The sequence below is a fragment of the Ranitomeya imitator genome, chromosome 2 (genome assembly GCF_032444005.1).
Source record: "Ranitomeya imitator isolate aRanImi1 chromosome 2, aRanImi1.pri, whole genome shotgun sequence".
Lineage (NCBI taxonomy): Eukaryota > Metazoa > Chordata > Amphibia > Anura > Dendrobatidae > Ranitomeya > Ranitomeya imitator.
Window position 1 is genome coordinate 106,660,614 of NC_091283.1, and position 24,609 is coordinate 106,685,222.

Consider the following 24,609-nt stretch of genomic DNA (forward strand, 5'->3'; position numbering starts at 1 on the left):
CAGGACAACACTCGGTGGATGCCATATCTGTGTTTAAAATTGAAATAACCTTTCAGTTAACTACTTGCAGGAGAAAGTTATTGTAGCTGGTGGCCATTTTTAGTACTGTACCAGATTTTTGTTGTATGTGTTTGTTTTTAATGTTAAAATGTCTGCATTTGATATCTCTCCAGTATTTTCTTTTTTATAAGCAAAATACTTATTTTTATATTTTCTGATGTTGGTTCCAGGGGTACACGGGCAGCAGTGGTGTGGTCAGTGGAGGCCTAGTGGAAGGAGTGACCGCAGACAGGCATCGAAGGCCTAAAATAATAACACATGGCTGTAGGCAATTTTAAATTGGTTACAGGGGTACACGGGCAGCAGTGGTGTGGTCAGTGGAGGCCTAGTGGAAGGAGTCACCGCAGACAGGCATCGAAGGCCTAAAATAATAACACATGGCTGTAGGCAATTTTAAATTGGTTACAGGGGTACACGGGCAGCAGTGGTGTGGTCAGTGGAGGCCTAGTGGAAGGAGTCACCGCAGACAGGCATCGAAGGCCTAAAATAATAACACATGGCTGTAGGCAATTTTAAATTGGTTCCAGGGGTACACGGGCAGCAGTGGTGTGGTCAGTGGAGGCCTAGTGGAAGGAGTCACCGCAGACAGGCATCGAAGGCCTAAAATAATAACACATGGCTGTAGCCAATTTTAAATTGGTTCCAGGGGTACACGGGCAGCAGTGGTGTGGTCAGTGGAGGCCTAGTGGAAGGAGTGACCGCAGACAGGCATCGAAGGCCTAAAATAATAACACATGGCTGTAGCCAATTTTAAATTGGTTCCAGGGGTACACGGGCAGCAGTGGTGTGGTCAGTGGAGGCCTAGTGGAAGGAGTCACCGCAGACAGGCATCGAAGGCCTAAAATAATAACACATGGCTGTAGGCAATTTTAAATTGGTTCCAGGGGTACACGGGCAGCAGTGGTGTGGTCAGTGGAGGCCTAGTGGAAGGAGTGACCGCAGACAGGCATCGAAGGCCTAAAATAATAACACATGGCTGTAGGCAATTTTAAATTGGTTCCAGGGGTACACGGGCAGCAGTGGTGTGGTCAGTGGAGGCCTAGTGGAAGGAGTCACCGCAGACAGGCATCGAAGGCCTAAAATAATAACACATGGCTGTAGGCAATTTTAAATTGGTTACAGGGGTACACGGGCAGCAGTGGTGTGGTCAGTGGAGCCCTAGTGGAAGGAGTGACCACAGACAGGCATCGAAGGCCTAACATAACAAAAATGTCAATACAATGGTATTGTCAGTGGCAGGCATTGAAGGATGTCAGCGCATAGACTAAACATTGGTGGAGCTGTGAGATAATTTTGCAAGTGGTAGAGCACTGTTTGAGCTGGGGTGGGGGGAAACTGTCTTGTGGCCGGCGGTACAGGCCCAGGGCCCCTCATATTACAACGGTGTATCTGACGTTGGGTGCGCACCACCACCGCCAGAGACACTTTATTGTACTAGGAGGGACCCAGTGGCAGTGCCGTCGACCAAAAGCGGGCTCACCCACCTCTTCAGACAAACTGCACTCTCACGGGTGCTGTCGCCAAGTGTCGATACCACGGCCCCGTGTGGGGAGTTTGGCCATTTAGTGAGGTGTAAACATGTCGTATGCTGGACAATCAGGTGCAGAAAATTACGAGATTGGAAAAGGCATTCAGAATAGTCCACAGGCAAGACCTTTTCATAGGAAAGCTAGGTGTCAGCCGGGCAAGGTGGGGCAAAAGATTTCGAAATCCAGTTGTGGTTCATTTTAATGAAGGTTAGATCATCTACATTTTGGGTAGCCAGATGAGTCCTTTTTTCTGTTAGTATTGAACCTGCAGCACTGAATACTCTTTCTGATAGGACACTAGCTGCCGGGCAAGCAAGCTCCTGCAATGCATATTCTGCCAATTCTGGCCAGGTGTCTAATTTTGATGCCCAGTAATCAAATGGGAATGACGGTTGAGGGAGAACATCGATAAGGGATGAAAAATAGTTTGTAACCATACTGGACAAATGTTGTCTCCTGTCACTTTGAATTGATGCTGCAGTACCTGTCCTGTCTGCGGTCATAGCAAAATCACTCCACAACCTGGTCAGAAAACCCCTCTGGCCAACGCCACTTCTGATTTCTGCCCCTCTAACTCCTCTGGTCTGCTGGCCCCTGCAGCTCGTGTGAGAACGATCACGGGCGCTGTGTGCAGGGAATGCCAGAAGCAAACGGTCAACAAGAGTTGATTGGTTGCTAATATTAGTTCCAAGTTCTCATGTGGCATTATATTTTGCAGTTTGCCTTTATAGCGAGGATCAAGGAGGCAGGCCAACCAGTAATCGTCATCATTCATCATTTTAGTTATGCGTGTGTCCCTTTTGAGGATACGTAAGGCATAATCCGCCATGTGGGCCAAAGTTCCAGTTCTCAAATCTGCGGTTGTGCTTGGTTGAGGGGCAGTTTCAGGCAAATCCACGTCACTTGTGTCCCTCAAAAAACCAGAACCCGGCCTTGCCGCGCCACCAATTTCCAGTGGCCCCGGAAAAGCTTCCTCATTAAAAATATAATCATCCCCATCATCCTCCTCGTCCTCCTCCTCCTCTTCGCCCGCTACCTCGTCCTGTACACTGCCCTGGCCAGACAATGGCTGACTGTCATCAAGGCTTTCCTCTTCCTCAGCTGCAGACGCCTGATCCTTTATGTGCGTCAAACTTTGCATCAGCAGACGCATTAGGGGGATGCTCATGCTTATTATGGCGTTGTCTGCACTAACCAGCCATGTGCATTCCTCAAAACACTGAAGGACTTGGCACATGTCTTGAATCTTCGACCACTGCACACCTGACAACTCCATGTCTGCCATCCTACTGCCTGCCCGTGTATGTGTATCCTCCCACAAAAACATAACAGCCCGCCTCTGTTCACACAGTCTCTGAAGCATGTGCAGTGTTGAGTTCCACCTTGTTGCAACGTCTATGATTAGGCGATGCTGGGGAAGGTTCAAAGAACGCTGATAGGTCTGCATACGGCTGGAGTGTACGGGCGAACGGCGGATATGTGAGCAAAGTCCACGCACTTTGAGGAGCAGGTCGGATAACCCCGGATAACTTTTCAGGAAGCACTGCACCACCAGGTTTAAGGTGTGAGCCAGGCAAGGAATGTGTTTCAGTTGGGAAAGGGAGATGGCAGCCATGAAATTCCTTCCGTTATCACTCACTACCTTGCCTGCCTCAAGATCTACAGTGCCCAGCCACGACTGCGTTTCTTTCTGCAAGAACTCGGACAGAACTTCCGCGGTGTGTCTGTTGTCGCCCAAACACTTCATAGCCAATACAGCCTGCTGACGTTTGCCAGTAGCTGCCCCATAATGGGAGACCTGGTGTGCAACAGTGGCAGCTGCGGATGGAGTGGTTGTGCGACTGCGGTCTGTGGACGAGCTCTCGCTTCTGCAGGAGGACGAAGAGGAGGAGGAGGGGGTGCGAACGGCTACAGCCAATTGTTTCCTAGACCGTGGGCTAGGCAGAACTGTCCCAAACTTGCTGTCCCCTGTGGACCCTGCATCCACCACATTTACCCAGTGTGCCGTGATGGACACGTAACGTCCCTGGCCATGCCTACTGGTCCATGCATCTGTTGTCAGGTGCACCTTTGTGCTCACAGATTGCCTGAGTGCATGGACGATGCGCTCTTTAACATGCTGGTGGAGGGCTGGGATGGCTTTTCTGGAAAAAAAGTGTTGACTGGGTAGCTCGTAGCGTGGTACAGCGTAGTCCATCAGGGCTTTGAAAGCTTCGCTTTCAACTAACCGGTAGGGCATCATCTCTAACGAGATTAGTCTAGCTATGTGTGCGTTCAAACCCTGTGTACGCGGATGCGAGGCTAAGTACTTCCTTTTTCTAACCATAGTCTCATGTAGGGTGAGCTGGACTGGAGAGCTGGAGATCGTGGAACTAGCGGGGGTGCCGGTGGACATGGCAGACTGAGAGACGGTGGGAGATGGTATTGTTGCCACCGGTGCCCTAGATGCAGTGTTTCCTACTACGAAACTGGTGATTCCCTGACCCTGACTGCTTTGGCCTGGCAAAGAAACCTGCACAGATACTGCAGGTGGTGCGGAAAATGGTGGCCCTACACTGCCGGAAGGGATGTTGCGTTGCTGACTAGCTTCATTGGCCGAGGGTGCTACAACCTTAAGGGACGTTTGGTAGTTAGTCCAGGCTTGCAAATGCATGGTGGTTAAATGTCTATGCATGCAACTTGTATTGAGACTTTTCAGATTCTGTCCTCTGCTTAAGGTAGTTGAACATTTTTGACAGATGACTTTGCGCTGATCAATTGGATGTTGTTTAAAAAAATGCCAGACTGCACTCTTTCTAGCATCGGATACCTTTTCAGGCATTGCAGACTGAGCTTTAACCAGATGGCCATGCTGTCCTCCAACAGGTTTTGGCTTTGCCACGCGTTTTGGGCAAGATACGGGCCCGGCAGATGGAACCTGTTGCGATGTTGATGCCTGCTGCGGCCCCTCCTCCTCCGCTTCAGAACTGCTGCCGCCTGCACCCTGTTCCCCCAATGGCTGCCAATCGGGGTCAAGAACTGGGTCATCTATTACCTCTTCTTGTAGCTCGTGTGCAACTTCGTCTGTGTCACCGTGTCGGTCGGTGGTATAGCGTTCGTGATGGGGCAACATAGTCTCATCAGGGTCTGATTCTTGATCATTACCCTGTGAGGGCAATGTTGTGGTCTGAGTCAAAGGACCAGCATAGTAGTCTGGCTGTGGCTGTGCATCAGTGCACTCCATGTCAGATTCAACTTGTAATGGGCATGGACTGTTAACTGCTTCACTTTCTAAGCCAGGGACGGTATGTGTAAAGAGCTCCATGGAGTAACCCGTTGTGTCGCCTGCTGCATTCTTCTCTGTTGTTGTTTTTGCTGAAGAGGACAAGGAAGCGACTTGTCCCTGACCGTGAACATCCACTAACGACGCGCTGCTTTGACATTTACCAGTTTCACGAGAGGAGGCAAAAGAGCTAGAGGCTGAGTCAGCAAGATAAGCCAAAACTTGCTCTTGCTGCTCCGGCTTTAAAAGCGGTTTTCCTACTCCCAGAAAAGGGAGCGTTCGAGGCCTTGTGTAGCCAGACGACGAACCTGGCTCCACAGCTCCAGACTTAGGTGCAATATTTTTTTTCCCACGACCAGCTGATGCTCCACCACTACCACTACCCTCATTACCAGCTGACAATGAACGCCCCCGGCCACGACCTCTTCCACCATACTTCCTCATTGTTTTAAAAACGTAAACAAACTAACGGTATTTGTTGCTGTCACACAAATTACACGGTGAGCTATAACTTCAGTATGATTTAGCTACCCCTTTACAGGTGAGTGAGACCACAACGAAAATCAGGCACAATGTTACACACTCTGTTGTTGGTGGCAACAAATGAGAGAGATGCCACACACGCAGGACTGTCACTGAAGCACAAATGTAAATATTAATCTCCCACTGATTTGATTTTTTTTTTTTTTAAGGGAGACTTTAGGAAAAAAAAAAATAGAATAAAATGATTTTTTCAGGAAGAATTTAGAAACCAAATAAAATAAAATGATTTTTTCAGGGAGAATTTAGAAAACAAATAAAACAAAAAAAGGCTTTCTATGGCCCACTGAGTGAGAGATGACGCACACAGGAGTCAGGAGTGGCACACAAGCCCAGAGGCCAATATTTATCTCCCACTGATTGATGTAGTGATTTTTTCAGGTAGATTTTGGAACCCAAATCAAGCTAAAAAAAATAATAGGCTTTCTATGGCCCACAATTGGAGAGAGAGAGAGAGATGGCACACCCAGGAGTCAAGACTGGCACACAAGCAGAAAGGGCAATATTAACCCCTTTCTGCCGTTGGACGTAATATTCCGTCCATGTGGGGTGGGCCTTAATTCCCAAGGACGGAATATTACGTCCAGCGCGATCGGCCGCGCTCACGGGGGGAGCGCCGCCGATCGCGGCCGGGTGTCAGCTGCTTATCGCAGCTGACATCCGGCACTATGTGCCAGGAGCGGTCACGGACCGCCCCCGGCACATTAACCCCCGGCACACCGCGATCAAAGATGATCGCGATGTGCCGGCGGTGCAGGGAAGCATCGCGCAGGGAGGGGGCTCCCTGCGGGCTTCCCTGAGACCCCCGCAGCAACGCGATGTGATCGCGTTGCTCCAGGGGTCTCCTACCTCCCTCCCTGCAGTAAGTCCCGGATCCAAAATGGCCGCGGATCCGGGTCCTGCAGGGAGGGAGGTGGCTTACCAAGTGCCTGCTCAGAGCAGGCACTTGGTAACGCTGCACTGCTCTCAGACAGATCGGTGATCTGTCAGAGTGCTGTGCAAACTGGCAGATCACCGATCTGTATTGTCCCCCCCTGGGGCAAAGTAAAAAAGTAAAAAAAAAAATTTCCAAGTGTGTAAAAAAAAAAAAAAAAAAAAAAAAATCCTAAATAATGAAAAAAAAAAAATATATATTATTCCCATAAATACATTTCTTTATCTAAATAAAAAAAACAAAACAATAAAAGTACACATATTTAGTATCTCCGCGTCCGTAACGACCCGACCTATAAAACTGGCCCACTAGTTAACCCCTTCAGTAAACACCGTAAGAAAAAAAAAAAAAAAACGAGGCAAAAAACAATGCTTTATTATCATACCGCCAAACATAAAGTGGAATAACACGCGATCAAAAAGACGGATATAAATATCCATGGTACCGCTGAAAGCGTCATCTTGTCCCGCAAAAAACGAGCCACCATACAGTGACAACAGCAAAAAAATAAAAAAGTTATAGTCCTCAGAATAAAGCGATGCAAAAATAATTATTTTTTTCTATAAAATAGTTTTTATCGTATAAAAGCGCCAAAACATAAAAAAATGATATAAATGAGGTGTCGCTGTAATCGTACTGAACCGAAGATTAAAACTGCTTTATCAATTTTACCAAACGCGGAACGGTATAAACGCCTCCCCCAAAAGAAATTCATGAATAGCTGGTTTTTGGTCATTCTGCCTCACAAAAATCGGAATAAAAAGCGATCAAAAAATGTCACGTGCCCGAAAATGTTACCAATAAAAACGTCAACTCGTCCCGCAAAAAACAAGACCTCACATGACTCTGTGGACTCAAATATGGAAAAATTATAGCTCTCAAAATGTGGTAACGCAAAAAATATTTTTTGCAATAAAAAGCGTCTTTCAGTGTGTGACGGCTGCCAATCATAAAAATCCGCTAAAAAACCCGCTATAAAAGTAAATGAAAAAAATGTATTTATTTCCATTTTCCCATTAGGGTTAGGGCTAGGGTTAGGGTTAGGGCTAGGGCTAGGGTTAGGGTTAGGGTTAGGGCTAGGGCTAGGGTTAGGGCTAGGGTTAGGGCTAGGGTTAGGGCTAGGGTTAGGGTTAGGGCTAGGGCTAGGGCTAGGGTTAGGGCTAGGGCTAGGGTTAGGGCTAGGATTAGGGCTAGGGTTAGGGCTAGGGTTAGGGCTAGGGTTAGGGTTAGGGCTAGGGCTAGGGTTAGGGCTAGGGTTAGGGCTAGGGTTAGGGTTGGGACTAGGGTTAGGGTTAGGGTTAGGGCTAGGGCTAGGGTTAGGGTTAGGGTTGGGGCTAGGGTTAGGGCTAGGGTAAGGACTAGGGTTAGGGTTAAGGCTACAGTTAGGGTTGGGGCTAAAGTTAGGGTTAGGGTTTGGATTACATTTGCGATTGGGAATAGGATTAGGGGTGTGTCTGGGTTAGAGGTGTGGTTAGGGTTACCGTTGGGATTAGGGTTAGGGGTGTGTTTGGATTAGGGTTTCAGTTATAATTGGGGGGTTTCCACTATTTAGACACATCAGGGGGATCTCCAAACGCGACATGGCGACCGATCTCAATTCCATCCAATTCTGCATTGAAAAAGTAAAACAGTGCTCCTTCCCTTCCGAGCTCTCCCGTGTGCCCAAACAGGGGTTTACCCCAACATATGGGGTATCAGCGTACTCAGGACAAATAGGACAACAACTTTTGGGGTCCAATTTCTCTTGTTACCCTTGGGAAAATACAAAACTGGGGGCTAAAAAATAATTTTTGTGGGAAAAAAAGAGATTTTTTATTTTCACGGCTCTGCGTTATAAACTGTAGTGAAACACTTGGGGGCTCAAAGTTCTCACAACACATCTAGATAAGTTCGTGGGGGGGTCTAGTTTCCAACATGGGGTCACTTGTGGGGGTTTCTACTGTTTAGGTATATTAGGGGCTCTGCAAACGCAATGTGACGCCTGCAGACCATTCCATTTAAGTCTGCATTCCAAATGGCGCTCCTTCCCTTCCGAGCCCTCCCATGCGCCCAAACGCTGGTTCACCCCACATATGGGGTATCAACGCACTCAGGACAAATTGGACAACAACTTTTGGGGTCCAATTTCTCCTTTTACCCTCGAGAAAATACAAAACTGGGGGCTAAAAAATAATTTTGAGGGGAAATTTTTTATTTTATTTTCACGGCTCTGCGTTATAAACTGTAGTGAAATACTTGGGGGCTCAAAGTTCTCACAACACATCTAAATAAGTTCCTTGGGGGGTCTAGTTTCCAATATGGGGTCACTTGTGGGGGGTTTCTACTGTTTAGGTACATTAGGGGCTCTGCAAACACAATGTGACGCCTGCAGACCATTCCATCTAAGTCTGTATTCCAAATGGCTCTCCTTCCCTTCCGAGCCCTCCCATGCGCCCAAACGCTGGTTCTCCCCCACATATAGGGTATCAGCGCACTCAGGACAAATTGCACAACAACTTTTGGGGTCCAATTTCTCCTGTTACCCTCAGGAAAATACAAAACTGGGGGCTAAAAAATTATTTTTGTGGGAAAAAAATTTTGTTTTATTTTTACGGCTCTGCATTATAAACTTCTGTGAAGCTCTTATTGGGTCAAAGTGCTCACCACACATCTAGATAAGTTCCTTAGGGGGTCTACTTTTCAAAATGGTGTCACTTGTGGGGGGTTTCAATGTTTAGGTACATCAGTGGCTCTCCAAACGCAACATGGCGTCCAATCTCAATTCCTGTCAATTTTGCATTGAAAGGTCAAACGGCGCTCCTTCCCTTCCGAGCTCTCCCATGCGCCCAAACAATGGTTTACCCCCACATATGGGGTATCAGAGTACTCAGGACAAATTGTGCCACAACTTTTGTGGTCCAATTTCTTCTCTTACCATTGGGAAAATAAAAAATTGGGGGCGAAAAGATAATTTTTGTGAAAAAAAAATGATTTTTTATTTTTACGGTTCTGCATTATAAACTTCTGTGAAGCACTTGGTGGGTCAAAGTGCTCACCACACCTCTAGATAAGTTCCTTAGGGGGTCTACTTTCCAAAATGGTGTCACTTGTGGGGGGTTTCAATGTTTAGGCACATCAGTGGCTCTCCAAACGCAACATGGCGTCTCATCTCAATTCCTGTCAATTTTGCATTGAAAGGTCAAACGGCGCTCCTTCCCTTCCGAGCTCTCCCATGCGCCCAAACAATGGTTTACCCCCACATATGGGGTATCAGAGTACTCAGGACAAATTGTGCCACAACTTTTGTGGTCCAATTTCTTCTCTTACCATTGGGAAAATAAAAAATTTGGGGCGAAAAGATAATGTTTGTGAAAAAAAATGATTTTTTATTTTTACGGTTCTGCATTATTAACTTCTGTGAAGCACTTGGTGGGTCAAAGTGCTCACCACACCTCTAGATAAGTTCCTTAGGGGGTCTACTTTCCAAAATGGTGTCACTTGTGGGGGGTTTCAATGTTTAGGCACATCAGTGGCTCTCCAAACGCAACATGGCGTCCCATCTCAATTCCAGTCAACTTTGCATTGAAAAGTCAAATGGCGCTCCTTCCCTTCCGAGCTCTGCCATGCGCACAAACTGTGGTTAACCCCCACATATGGGGTATCAGCGTACTCAGGACAAATTGTACAACATCTTTTGGGGTCCATTTTCTCCTGTTACCCTTGGCAAAATAAAACAAATTGGAGCTGAAGTAAATTTTTTGTGAAAAAAAGTTAAATGTTAATTTTTATTTAAACATTCCAAAAATTCCTGTGAAGCACCTGAAGGGTTAATAAACTTCTTGAATGTGGTTTTGAGAACCTTGAGGGGTGCAGTTTTTAGAATGGTGTCACACTTGGGTATTTTCTATCATATAGACCTCTCAAAATGACTTCAAATGAGATGTGGTCCCTAAAATAAAATGGTGTTGTAAAAATGAGAAATTGCTGGTCAACTTTTAACCCTTATAACTCCCTAACAAAAAAAAATTTTTGGTTCCAAAATTGTGCTGATGTAAAGTAGACATGTGGGAAATGTTACTTATTAAGTATTTTGTGTGACATATCTCTGTGATTTAATTGCATAAAAATTCAAAGTTGGAAAATTGCGAAATTTTCAAAATTTTCGCCAAATTTCCGTTTTTTTCACAAATAAACGCAGGTAATATCAAAGAAATTTTACCACTATCATGAAGTACAATATGTCACGAGAAAACAATGTCAGAATCACCGGGATCCGTTGAAGCGTTCCAGAGTTATAACCTCATAAAGGGACAGTGGTCAGAATTGTAAAAATTGACCCGGTCCATAACGTGCAAACCACCCTTGGGGGTAAAGGGGTTAATCTCCCACTGATTTTTTTTTTTTTTTTTTTTTCAGGGAGACTTTAGGAAAAAAAAATAGAATAAAATGATTTTTTCAGGAAGAATTTAGAAACCAAATAAAATAAAATGATTTTTTCAGGGAGAATTTAGAAAACAAATAAAACAAAAAAAGGCTTTCTATGGCCCACTGAGTGAGAGATGACGCACACAGGAGTCAGGAGTGGCACACAAGCCCAGAGGCCAATATTTATCTCCCACTGATTGATGTAGTGATTTTTTCAGGTAGATTTTGGAACCCAAATCAAGCTAAAAAAATAATAGGCTTTCTATGGCCCACAATTGGAGAGAGAGAGAGAGATGGCACACCCAGGAGTCAAGACTGGCACACAAGCAGAAAAGGCAATATTAATCTCCCACTGATTTGTTTTTTTTTGTTTTTTTTCAGGGAGACTTTAGGAAAAAAAAAATAGAATAAAATGATTTTTTCAGGAAGAATTTAGAAACCAAAGAAAATAAAATGATTTTTTCAGGGAGAATTTAGAAAACAAATAAAACAAAAAAAGGCTTTCTATGGCCCACTGAGTGAGAGATGACGCACACAGGAGTCAGGAGTGGCACACAAGCCCAGAGGCCAATATTTATCTCCCACTGATTGATGTAGTGATTTTTTCAGGTAGATTTTGGAACCCAAATCAAGCTAAAAAAATAATAGGCTTTCTATGGCCCACAATTGGAGAGAGAGAGAGAGAGATGGCACACCCAGGAGTCAAGACTGGCACACAAGCAGAAAGGGCAATATTAATCTCCCACTGATTTGTTTTTTTTTTGTTTTTTTTTCAGGGAGACTTTAGGAAAAAAAAAATAGAATAAAATGATTTTTCAGGAAGAATTTAGAAACCAAAGAAAATAAAATGATTTTTTCAGGGAGAATTTAGAAAACAAATAAAACAAAAAAAGGCTTTCTATGGCCCACTGAGTGAGAGATGACGCACACAGGAGTCAGGAGTGGCACACAAGCCCAGAGGCCAATATTTATCTCCCACTTTTTTTTTTTGTTCCAGGGAAAATTTATAAACCCAATAAAAAAAATAATAAATAGGCTTTCTATGGCCCACTATCTGAGAGACAGAGAGAGATGGCACGCTTAGGACTGGCACACAGAAGCCCAAAGGCCAATATTAATCTCCCTTTTTTTTTAAGGGAGAATTTATAAAACCAAAAAAAAATAAATAAATAGGCTTTCTATGGCCCACTATTTGTGAGAGAGATGGCACGCTCAGGACTGGCACACAAGCCCAGAGGCCAATATTAATCTCCCACTTTTTTTTTTTTTTTCCAGGGAAAATTTATAAACCCATTAAAAAAATAAAAAAATAAATAGGCTTTCTATGGCCCACTATCTGAGAGAGAGAGATGGCACGCTTAGGACTGGCACACAAGCCCAAAGGCCAATATTAATCTCCCTTTTTTTTTAAGGGAGAATTTATAAAACCAAAAAAAAATAAATAAATAGGCTTTCTATGGCCCACTATTTGTGAGAGAGATGGCACGCTCAGGACTGGCACACAAGCCCAGAGGCCAATATTAATCTCCCACTTTTTTTTTTTTTTTCCAGGGAAAATTTATAAACCCATTAAAAAAAAAAATAAATAAATAGGCTTTCTATGGCCCACTATCTGAGAGAGAGAGAGATGGCACGCTTAGGACAGGCACACAAGCCCAAAGGCCAATATTAATCTCCCACTGATTGATTTATTGATTTTTTCAGGTAGAATTTAGAACCCAAATAAAGCAAAGAAAAAAAAAATGGGCTTTCTATGGCCCACTGAGTGAGTGATGATGCACACAGGAGTCAAGAGTGGCACACAAGCCCAGAGGCCAATATTTTTCTCCCACTGATTGATGTAGTGATTTTTTCAGGTAGATTTTATAACCCAAATCAAGCAAAAAAATAAATAGGCTTTCTATGGCCCACTGAGTGAGAGATGACATAGACAGGGATGGCACTCTAGCAGAAATGTCAATCTTAATCTCCCACAAAAAAAAAAAAAAAAACAGGGAGTGTCCTTCAATTACTATCTCCCTGCAGTAATCTCAGCCAGGTATGGCAGGCAGCAATAAGGAGTGGACTGATGCACAAATTAAATAAAAAGTGTGTACAAACCAAAAAGATAGCTGTGCAGAAAGGAAGGAACAAGAGGATTTGTGCTTTGAAAAAAGCAGTTGGTTTGCACAGCGGCGTACACACAGCAATGCAGCTATCAGGGAGCCTTCTAGGGCAGCCCAATGAGCTACAGCGCTGAGGGGGAAAAAAAAAAAATGTAGCTTCCACAGTCCCTGCACACCGAAGGTGGTGTTGGGCAGTGGAAATCGCTACAGCACAAGCGGTTTGGTGGTTAATGGACCCTGCCTAACGCTATCCCTGCTTCTGACGAAGCGGCAGCAACCTCTCCCTAAGCTCAGATCAGCAGCAGTAACATGGCGGTCGGCGGGAACGCCCCTTTATAGCCCCTGTGACGCTGCAGACAGCAAGCCAATCACTGCAATGCCCTTCTCTAAGATGGTGGGGACCAGAACCTATGTCATCACGCTGCCCACACTCTGCGTTTACCTTCATTGGCTGAGAAATGGCGCTTTTCGCGTCATTGAAACGCGACTTTGGCGCGAAAGTCGCGTACCGCATGGCCGACACCGCACAGGGGTCGGATCGGGTTTCATGAAACCCGACTTTGTCAAAAGTCGGCGACTTTTGAAAATGTTCGACCCGTTTCGCTCAACCCTAGTGCCCAAAATTTTTCATATAACTATAGGAGTGTTGTGCACAGTTCGGGGCTCCAGTGTGTAAAAAGGACATGAGGTGAACAAACCTAGTGGACAAAATGGTTGGATTGCGAGACCAAAGCCGACTATCATCTAATTACAATGTGCAAATCTAAGAAGGAACAGAACAGAGATATTTCTAATGATCTTCTTACACCTAGGCCTGAAACTGTAACAAGGGGGCATCCTCTATCTCTAGAGCAAGGAAGTTTAATCATCATCAAACAAGGATTCCCTATAGTACATGCTTTGTTTTTGTTTTATTTTTCTTTCCCCCACTCAGAAGATTGGTCTGTGTGGAAAATCGTCCATGTGCACTGGCACACTGACTATAATGGGCCCATGTTCTTTTCCTGTGTGGTCTGTGGTGCACATGGACATCACACAGATGGAAAGTACACTAGTCTGAAAGAGCCTTAAGAGCGATAAACTTTACCACTACCTGTTAGGGCTAGCGGAATGCACCAAATAAATATGGATGTTTATTATTATTGGTGCATTCTCAGCCCGGGGTACACCGTGCAGGAGGAACCTGCTGCTAGTGAATGGTGGCACTATTTGGCGGTGTAGGCTAGCTCTGTTACTTCACAGAGTAGCCGAGAAAGGAAAGCACTGCGCCCTGTAAGACTCACAGGCGGACAAGCTAACTGCCGAACTGATAGCAGTCAGTGGTAATGCAAACACACAATCTCCTTACCAGAGGTGCCGGTATTCAAGGGGCTTATTTCAGCCAGGTCCCTGAATACAATCACACATAACCACACTGGCGCAAAGCACATAACTTGGATTAATAATAGCGCGTGGCCGTGCGGTCATGCAAACCTTTTATAGCTGCAGCAAATACAGGAACTTCCCAGAAGGACCAATGGAAGGTTGCCACAGAAGTTGAGCACCTTCAGGACCTTCCTAGTGGACCAATGGGATTAGCTGCAGTATCTAAGCATGTGACCCTTCATCTCCAATGAGAGATCTTACCCTGGGCATGCTCAGAAGGGGAAAAGCAGGACTTAGTCCCAAAAAGTCTGCTCGCTGCTGCCCAGTACTGGCTACAATGGCAGAAGCTGGAAAGGCACCAGTTACCCTTTGCACAGAGTCAGACTGAGCGAGATGCTGGGACCGACGCCTTGGCTGAGCAGGCTCCACTGCGGCAGGAGAAGAATGGGAGACCGCAGCGGAGATGGCCCAAGATTCCCCCAGTGCAGAGGCGGGAACTCGACCCCCAACATGGCCCTCCCCTCCTTGGACCTCGCTACACTTGAAGGCAGCAATGTGCTGCGGAGCCTGATTGTGCCCAGCAGGCTCCCAGGACCTGTCCTCAGGACCATAACCCTTCCAGTCCACCAAATAAAATTTTTTGGCACGTACCACCTTGCACCCCAAAATAGTGTTCACCTCGTAATCGTCCGAAGACGAACCCAATGTCCCAGCAGATGACTCAGAAAACTGGGACATGTATATGGGCTTCAAGAGGGACACATGAAAGGTGTCGATGATATCCAGGCGTGGCGGGAAGGGCCAAACGGTAGACCACTAGGTTAACCTGTTCGAGGACCTTGAAAGGGCCCAAGCAGCGAGGTGCAAACTTAGTGGACTTAACTCGCAGCCTGATGTTACAGGCGGAGAGCCACACTAAGTTGCCAGGAGCAAAGGTCGGAATGGGGTGCCGATGTGCATCGGCGGAGGACCTCATTCTCTCCTTGGAGGCCCAAATGGCATCCTGAGTGCGGTCCCAAATGTCCCATGCCTCCACAGCCCAGTCTGCCACCCTGGAGTCGGCGGAAGACACGGGCATAGGCACAGGTAACCGCGGATGCTGACCATAGTTAAGGAGGAATGGGGTCTGTCCAGTTGAGTCGGCTGCGGCGTTGTTCAGCGCAAACTCCGCCCACGATAGCAAGGATGCCCAGTCATCCTGTCTGGCTGAGACAAAATGTTGCAGATATGTGACCAAGGTCTGGTTGGCCCTCTCTACCAACCCATTCATCTTGGGATGATATGCAGAAGAGAGATTCAACTCAATGCTGAGAAGACGACAAACCTCTCTCCGGAACCCAGATGCAAACTGGAGACCCGGTCACTGACAATTTTGTCCGGCATACCGTGTAGGCAGAAGATGTGTTTTATAAACAACGCTGCCAAGGCCCATGCAGAAGTTAGCTGTTGAAGCGGCACCAAGTGCACCATTTTAGAAAAATGATCGGTGATAACCCAAATGATGGTACAGCCCCGAGATTTGGGCAAGCCCACCACAAAGTCAATCCTGACCTTCTCCCAGGGCCCGTCTGCCACAGGCAAGGGATAAAGTAACTCAGCTGGCCGTTGTCGAGGAGACATATTTTTGGCGCAGGAGACACATGCCCGAATATAATCTCCATATAAAGAAAAGACCTTGCACTCAACTTAAATGCTCTGGTGAGATTTTAATGTAGTACCCATTAATGGATACTACATTAAAATCTCACCAGAGCATTTAAGTTGAGTGCAAGGTTTTTTCTTTATATACTACAAGGTGTGGAAGCCTACCTTTGCACCAGTAGCAGTTGTGCACACGTGCTTTACCATATACAATCTCCGTGACGGACCATATGTGGTCACCAGTATGTCCTCGCCAGCAGCTCAGATGTCCTCTTTGTCCCAAAATGTCCACCCACCCTGGACGAATGAGCCCAAGAGAGAACCTCCGGTCGCAAGTTAATTGGTACAAAAGTCTTGCCTGGAGGCACTGACTCTAGCAAAACCAGAGCTATGGTTCTCTGGCTCTCAGAAGGGACAATAAGCTGAAGCTCCCCTTCCTCCTCCTCAGAAGACACAATGGAGCGAGAGAGGGCGTCAGCACAAATGTTCTCCCCAGCGAGATAATGGAGGGTGAAGTGGAACCGGGAGAAGAACAAGGACCATCTGGCCTGACGAGAATTCCGCAGCTGGGCTGTTTGTAAATATACCAAATTTTTGTGGTCCGTGAAGACTTTGAAGGCAAAGCGAGCCCCCTCCAAAAGATGTCTCCACTCCGAGAAGGCCAACTTCATTGCTAGTAACTCCCTGTCCCCGATGGAATAATTCCTCTCCGCTGGTGTGAAGGTCTTGGAAAAAAAGAAGCAAGGATGCTTACGACCTTGAGCATCCTTTTGGAAGAGGACTGCTCCAGTACCAACGGATGAGGCATCCACCTCCATTATAAATGGCTTATCAACATCGGGACGATGTAGGATGGGAGTGCTAGCAAAATGAGACTTAATAGAAGAGAAAGCCCTGGAGACCTCCTCAGACCACAATTTGGGATTTGCTCCCTTCTTGGTGTGGGCTACCAAGGGAGCTAACAAGGTTGAGAAGTGGAGAATGAACTGGCGATAGTAATTAATGAACCCCATAAAGCGCTGCACCGCTTAAAGAGAATGGGGTTCTTGCCAGTCCATCACAGCCTGTAGTTTGGCAGGATCCATAGCCAATCCCTGGGTGGAGATGATATAGCCCAGGAAAGCTAAAGACTCCTGCTCAAACATACACTTCTCCAACTTTGCATAGAGGGAATTTGCCCGTAAGAGGTCGAAGACTCTGCCAACATCTCTCCGGTGGGAGTCAATATCTGGAGAGAAGATGAGAATATCATCCAGATAGACTACGACCGAGGTGGAGAGCATATCCCGGAAGATATCGTTAACAAAGTATTGGAAAATGGCTGGGCCATTACAGAGCCTAAAGGGCATCACCAGATACTCATAGTGCCCATCCCTGGTATTAAAAGCCGCCTTCCATTCGTCCCCCTCACGGATGCGAATCAGGTTATTAGCACCCTGCAGATCTAATTTGGTAAATACCCTTGCTCCCCGTAGCCTATCAAAGAGCTCAGAAATTAGTGGCAACGGGTACTTATTTTTAACAGTGATGGCGTTAAGACCCCGGTAATCTATGCATGTACGTAATTCTCCGTTCTTCTTCTGCACGAAGAAGAACCCCACCCCTGCAGGTGACACTGACTTCCTAATGAACCCTCTTTCCAAATTCTCCTGCATGTATTGGGACAAAGCCTCCTTTTCCGGGAGAGAGAGGGGATAGACCCATCCCCGAGGAGGTTCTGCTTCAGGCATGAGATCAATAGGACAGTTATAGGGGCGGTGAGGCGGAAGGGTCTCTGCAGCCTTATTGGATAACACGTCTGCATAGGACCAATAGCACTTGGGAAGGGAAGAAAGATCTGCGGGTATCTCGGTAGTGGAAACCTGAACGCACTCCCCCCACACATCTGCCCTTACATGATTCACTCCAACCCAATATCCTCCCAGAGGTCCACTCTATATGTGGGGAGTGGAAACGGAGCCAGGGTATTCCCAGCAGAATCTCGTCCATTCCCTCGGGATGGACAAGAAGGGAAATAATCTCCTGGTGGGAAGGGGACATGGATAACATGAAAGGGACAGTATGTGTGTGATTTGTGAGGGAAGTGTCGACCCATTCACTACTCTAACAGTCACCGGTTTGGTGAGCATCACCAGAGGTATTGCATGGTGCAGAGCAAAAGCAGAGGACATGAAATTCCCCTCTGCTCCGGAGTCCACACAAAGCTCAACTGTTAGAGTGGATGAGCCAAACGTGATTGTCCCTTTAAAGGACAGCTTAGAGGAAAATGCCGCTGTGTCTAGTGAACCTCCTCCAATGGTTCCTTGACGCGATCGTTTCCCGACCGCCGTGGACATTTATTGGCATAATGTCCTAGCTGTTGGCAATTTTTACAAACCACGGGTACTCGAGCGGTCCGAGACTTTGGTCCCGCTCGAGAAACCTCCATGGCCTCATGGGAATCGGATGCCTGAACGGAAGATTCTAGAGGTCTGGCGAAGGTGGGAGCCAGCTGAAATATCTGCCTACACTGGGTCCGCTCTAACCTCCGCTTGTTGAAACGGAGGTCGATGCGGGTAGATATTGAAATGAGCTCCTCCAGTGTGGCGGGAATCTCCCTGGTGGCCAAGGCGTCCTTCACATGGTCTGCCAGTACTTTCCAGAACACCAGAAAAGGGACTTTATCCGGCCACTCCAGCGCAGAGGCCAGAGTCCGGAATTAGACGCGAACTGGCTGACCATGGACGAACCCTGTGTAATTGCCAACAATTGGAGCGCGATATCGTGGGTGACACGAGGTCCTAAAAAAACCTGTTTCAGAGCATCCAGGAAGAGAGGAGCACTCTGCACCACACGATCTTCACGCTCCCACAGCGGCGTTGCCCACTCCAGCGCCCTGCCCGACAAAAGGGATAAAATAAATCCCACTTTCGCCCGTTCCGTAGGAAAACGTGCAGCCGGGAGCTCTAGATGTATGGAGCACTGACTCACGAATCCCCGACATAGCTTACTGTCACCAGCAAACTTGTTAGACTCACAGGAGCACAAGCTAACTGCCGAACTGATAGCAGTCAGTGGTAATGCAAATACACAATCTCCTCACTGGAGGTGCCGGTATTCTAGGGGCTTATTTCAGCTGGGTCCCTGAATACAATCGCACAATCTCCTCACCAGAGGTGCCGGTATTCTAGGGGCTTATTTCAGCCGGGTCCCTGAATACAATCACAAACAACCACACTGGTGCAAAGCACATAACTTGGATTAATACTAGCGCATGGCCATGCGGTCATGCAAACCTTTTATAGCTGCAACAAGTACAGGATCTTCCCAGAAGGACCAATGGGAGGCTGCCACAGAAGTTGAGCACCTTCAGGACCTTCCTAGAGGACCAATGGGATTAGCTACAGTATCTAAGCATGTGACTCTTGATCTCCAACAAGAGATCTTACCCTGGGCATGCTCAGAAGGGAAAAAGCAGGACTTAGTCTCAAAAACGTCTGCTCGCTGCTGCCCAGTACTGGCTACAATGGCAGAAGCTGGAAAGGCAGCAGTTACCCTTTGCACAGAGTCAGACTGAGCGAGACGCTCGGACCGACGTCTCGGCTGAGCAGACTCCACTGTGGCAGGAGAAGAATGGGAGACCACAGCGGAGATGGCCTGAGATTCCCCCCATGCAGAGGCGGGAACTCGACCCCTAACACTACCTCTTAAAAACTAGAATATTACATGTTATTTATATTACAGGTAGATTTATTGCCCAGAGACTCTACTACAAAACCCTAACCATGACGTACAAAGCCATCCACAACCTGTCTCCTCCATACATCTGTAACCTCGTCTCCCAGTACTTACCTACACGCAACCTCCGATCCTCACAAGATCTCCTTCTCTACTCCCCTCTTATCTCCTCTTCCCACAATCGTATACAAGATTTCTCTCGCGTATCACCCCTACTCTGGAACCCTCTACCACAACAATTCAGACTCTCGCCTACCATCGAAACCTTCAAAAAGAACCTGAAGACCCACCTCTTCCGACAAGCCTACAACTTGCAGTAACCACCAATCGACCAAACCGCTGCATGACCAGCTCTATCTTCACCTACTGTATTCTCACCCATCCCTTGTAGATTGTGAGCCTTCACGGGCAGTGTCCTCACTCCTCCTGTACCAGTTATGACTTGTATTGTTTAAGATTATTGTACTTGTTTTTATTATATATACCCCTCCTCACATGTAAAGCGCCATGGAATAAATGGCACTATAACAATAAATAATAATAATTTACAGAGATTGGATGTTAATCCATGGAACTGGTCTTATTGTCATATATTTGCCTCATGGGACTTTTGCCTTAATCGACATTGACAGGTTAGGATTATAGGTTGGGCATGATGGACTTTTTTCAATCTTAACAACTATAAACCAAGGCCGTGAATCATTAAGACTGTTGATTTGTGCATCAGTCCTTATGAAGGGAATACTGTAGTAAGAGTGTGTGGGGTGTGCACCTCTTTAATGAATTTGCTGCATTTTTTCAAACTCGACTTTATCATTCGGGACTGAAAGAAATCTTACCGGCAGGGGCTGGCGTAGGCTTTTCATAATTTACTCTGTCTTTGTGGTGTAAATTATGATGAATTTGTAAGTCTCTCTTGGCCATGCCCTCATCCTCTCAGTAGACTCTTTCTAAATCTGGATTTATAAACCTGGTGGCAAATCATACCCAGTGGCAACAAAAGCATAATTACCTTCAGTATACAGTTTACTTTTTACCAGTTTTACTTTCGTGTCCTTGAATAATTTTTTTAACCAAGTACCACATCCGAAAATAAATTGCCCACAGTAGGATCACTGCTATGACCATATACTGAGCATAAGCAACAATAACTCCTAGGGACATGGCATTGACTCTCAAGGGTAAATGTACCAAAGGTTGATAACTAGGGCTCTTGAGCAATTTAAAAGTCAAGTAGTCCCTGCTGTGTGTAAAAAGTTTTCATGTAACTATGGCATCAATAAAGGTCATATAAGATATTCAGCTTTTAGTAATTACGCCTTGGGAGATGAGTTACCATTGCTTTGGATTCTTCTGAAGTCACTACTTCAGGGAATTTGACTCCCACTGTCATGCTGTCAGTGTATTGGGATAGAGCAATCATAATGCATTTTGATGGTCTGTACACCATGAACACTTCATTACTATACCGTGCTACAAGAATCACTGTTCTGCCTGGCACATTTTGATAATAACTTGAAAGGTTACATCTAAACCTTCTCATGGCTGTCCCGTAAACCTATCAGAAGAAGCAACCTCTACCTACATCTACAAAATAATTTGCAGACTGCAGAATTCCACTGACAGTAGTCTGTATTCTGGTTTTACTGGTCACTTTGAAATTTTCTGCAGTTTTCTGCAGTTGCATATCTCACAGTAGGATGCATTTCCATTACTAGCATGTTATAAGGAAATAACGCTTTCTCTCTCTGTGGTTTATACAAGCTACTTTAAGTGCAGAAAACATATGCAATGTAAATGGAGATTTATGTCAACATGTCAAAATATCTGGTGATCTCCATCTACAACCTCCACATGGAAATTAACATTTTAACGCTGTAAGTTATTTTACCCACATGCACGGTTCATTATTATTATATTTCCAGTAAAAAATGGAAAGCTTCCCTTTTATAACTTAATAAAATGGTGACATCAAATAAAGAGTTGACCAGCTGGCATAGTCAGAGGCAGCATTTGTATGTCTTAATATGCTGTCACCCGTAAATCAGGTTAACTTGTTCATGCTCCTGCTCACTTATCAGAGTCTCTGTTCTTCATGCCCTCTAGAATTTATTGCTGTCAGATTTCGCTGATGATTGAACACCCAAGATCTCTCCAGTGCATAGCATAACAGCATTAAATAAGGCTCAAGTTATCAAGTAGCTGCCATAATATCAAGCTGACATATGCCTTTTAACACAAGAACCTAAGCATCAATCTAATATTCTGGTTAGGAAAATATTTTCGCATTACTAATACATCACCCCTTATTAGTTTATTAGGGTCTATCCTTCATACATTAGAGGTGTATACCATACCATATACAAAACTGTAACAGTATATTGCTTTGTATAAATGTACATTTGTATTCAGTGTGTTGCCTCTACAGCGTCCTATGTTCTGGGAAGGGAAGAAGGACCAATAAGCCATCAACTCTCCCCTCAAGCAGGTCATTGACCTCTATCCAGTGCAATTTCCAGTGAACATTGCATGCTAATATATTGGACATCAGTGGCAAAATATAGGGCACTACCAGCTAGACATCTGCTGCTAGTATAGGTCAATGATCCTCGCAGCAGAAGTGTTCCTGACCTGATGGCTCTGGTTCTGATGCCCAGAATATAGGATGGTGAAGGGAGGAGAGCCTGTCCCTTACAGCACATCAGCCACAAGTATATAGTCTAAAAATGGCATATGATTTCTTGTTACAGGTCATGAAGTAACGCCTAATATTCCAGATACTGGACAAATCATTACACAGACTAGCTAATATTACAGATTGCTGATCACACGCTCTACAGGATAGGAAGTTTATTACTAGACTCTATAAGCAAGAAGTGATTAATTAAGACGCTGGCACCTTGGTGAGAGCAATCTCCCCTTCATCACATGTTACCTATCACAAGGTAACCATGTGATTCCCCTGTGTGAAATATTTTCGACAGAGAATCCGTCTAAACGGTACAATCTGTACATTAACGTGTTTCCTTAGTTCTGTTTCACAGTGATAGAAATTAACTGGCATTTCAGCAAATCCAATGAATGTGACTGCTGTACCAATCACTTCATTTTATGATCTAAGGACAGCAGTGAGAGTGTACCCAGGGTGTACAGATTTTGAGAAATAATTTATGACATCTGGTATCAAATGCATAATCCAACCTAGCGCAATTCAAGTCTTTTGTTCTATGCGGAAATTGACATAACACTTTTTATCTCTAATATTGTCTCAGCATATCCTGTAGTGCAGTACATGCAGTGCACTTACACATAATATCTATGCACTCAGTATATTATCAGTCCTCATGATGAGGCTTAATATTTACCTTTCAGTATATGATGCCTTCACCTGGAGCCACTTCTCTACATTGCAGATACCCAGTATAGTAATCATCTCCAATATCCTGATGGAAAACAACTTTTGCTCCCGGAAATCCGTGCATAATTCCTTTCTATATTTAATAATGCCAGCAGTGTTCTTGTATGAGCCACCTCCCAATCCTTGCAAGTCCCCTCTTTGTGTATGGCTTGTTATGATCCAAGCATTTGCTTCCAATAGACTTAGAGAGGTGTGAAGCCCAGACTGATGTCTGTAACGGGAGAGATTGCTTTGAATAAGTTCACTTTTCTATGGTCTTAGGATAGAAATCTGCTAGCGTTAGCTCCACCTCATTTGGAGACAGGGATGCTCAAGAGCATTGAGAGAACAGAGAGGAGGAGGTGGAGGCAGTGGTGGTGGTGGAGGAGGAGACGGGAGAGAGAACACTAATAAGAAATGATCTTGCAAACAATTCGCACAAATAGTCTCATTTTCTTGCCTAAATACTGGCATGAAGCTTTTGTTCAGTTTGCAGCCGGTTTGGCAGTCACCTCTCCATCACTGCCCAGTATTATGTGACGGCTTACGGACAGGCGGGGGGCATCTGCAATAAGCAGCTGACAGCGAAGGTCTGTAGACATTGCAGGTCACTGCAATTATATAGGTTAACGCATGTCAGCTATTGTTCTTCAGACCATTTTGAAGATGAAGTGCCATCTTCTGCCCTAAGATACAAGATGACGAGGTCAATTGGGGACAGAATATATGCTAAACATACGTGTTATATAAATATATCCAACATTGCTGATAATCATGATGAATTATAGGAGAAGCAGTCAAATCAATCTCCTGACAATTGCCACAATCATTTTTGGCTCCTTGGTTGCACATTATTACCTAAATCCTCAGCTCTGGTCTTGAGAACATTTTTCATACATTTTTCGGTTGTATTTTTAATAACAGTGAAACGAGCAATAAAAAACAGAATACACAAACACAAATAATGTCTTGTCGTTGTCTTCCATTATCTCTATTAGTCCTTCTTTGCTATCCACGTAGATTGAGTAGATTGAGTAGATTGAGTTGAAGTGAAATTACCCGTTTAGGGTTTGGTCAAGTGCTGAATGTGAAACAAAATGAACATCACTCGGACCAACGTTATTCAATGGGGCAGTGAAGATGAGCAATTTTTTTCACCAACCGAATCTGTGCATATAAAAAAAATCAGAGGTGCCTGATAGTAGGTGCCCAGACCATAAAATACGATAAAGATATACTTAGGCACACTCTGGGGAGTCTGATGCAACAAAGTGTTTAATACATACAATATTCACAATGTTCACAAACGTTTCGGTCTGCAAACGACCTTCATCAGTGTGCTCTATAGCTAATTGGAGAAGGGTATGTGAAATAAGCCCTTGAAAGAAAGACATTGCATCAAAAAAATGTTTATTTGGATAAACAGGCAATCCCGTAGATAGAGGGCTAGGCCAGCCGATCAAGTTAGAAACAGTTGGAGAGCAGGACGGAGACGCAGTACCAGACTTGCACTATTTATCACCCACTCCTGGTTTTGGCTTACAATTACTGAGGTAAAAAAAACTCACCAAATACTCAATGTTTGCACACACAAGCATATAAAAAAAATCTTTTTGACCACATTCACAAGTTCAGCATTTGGTGAATTTTCTACC

General features: G+C 45.2%; 1 long non-coding RNA gene across 1 annotated transcript in view; it reads right to left on the bottom strand.

The window, feature by feature from the left end:
• Positions 1 to 23,640, bottom strand: part of LOC138662025 (uncharacterized) — a 158,522-nt gene extending 134,882 nt beyond the window's left edge. Inside the window, exon 1 of the long non-coding RNA XR_011317995.1 lies at positions 22,923 to 23,640. This is a non-coding gene — a long non-coding RNA (uncharacterized lncRNA). The remainder of the gene's footprint in view (positions 1 to 22,922) is intronic.
• Between the last annotated feature and the right edge of the window lie 969 nt (positions 23,641 to 24,609).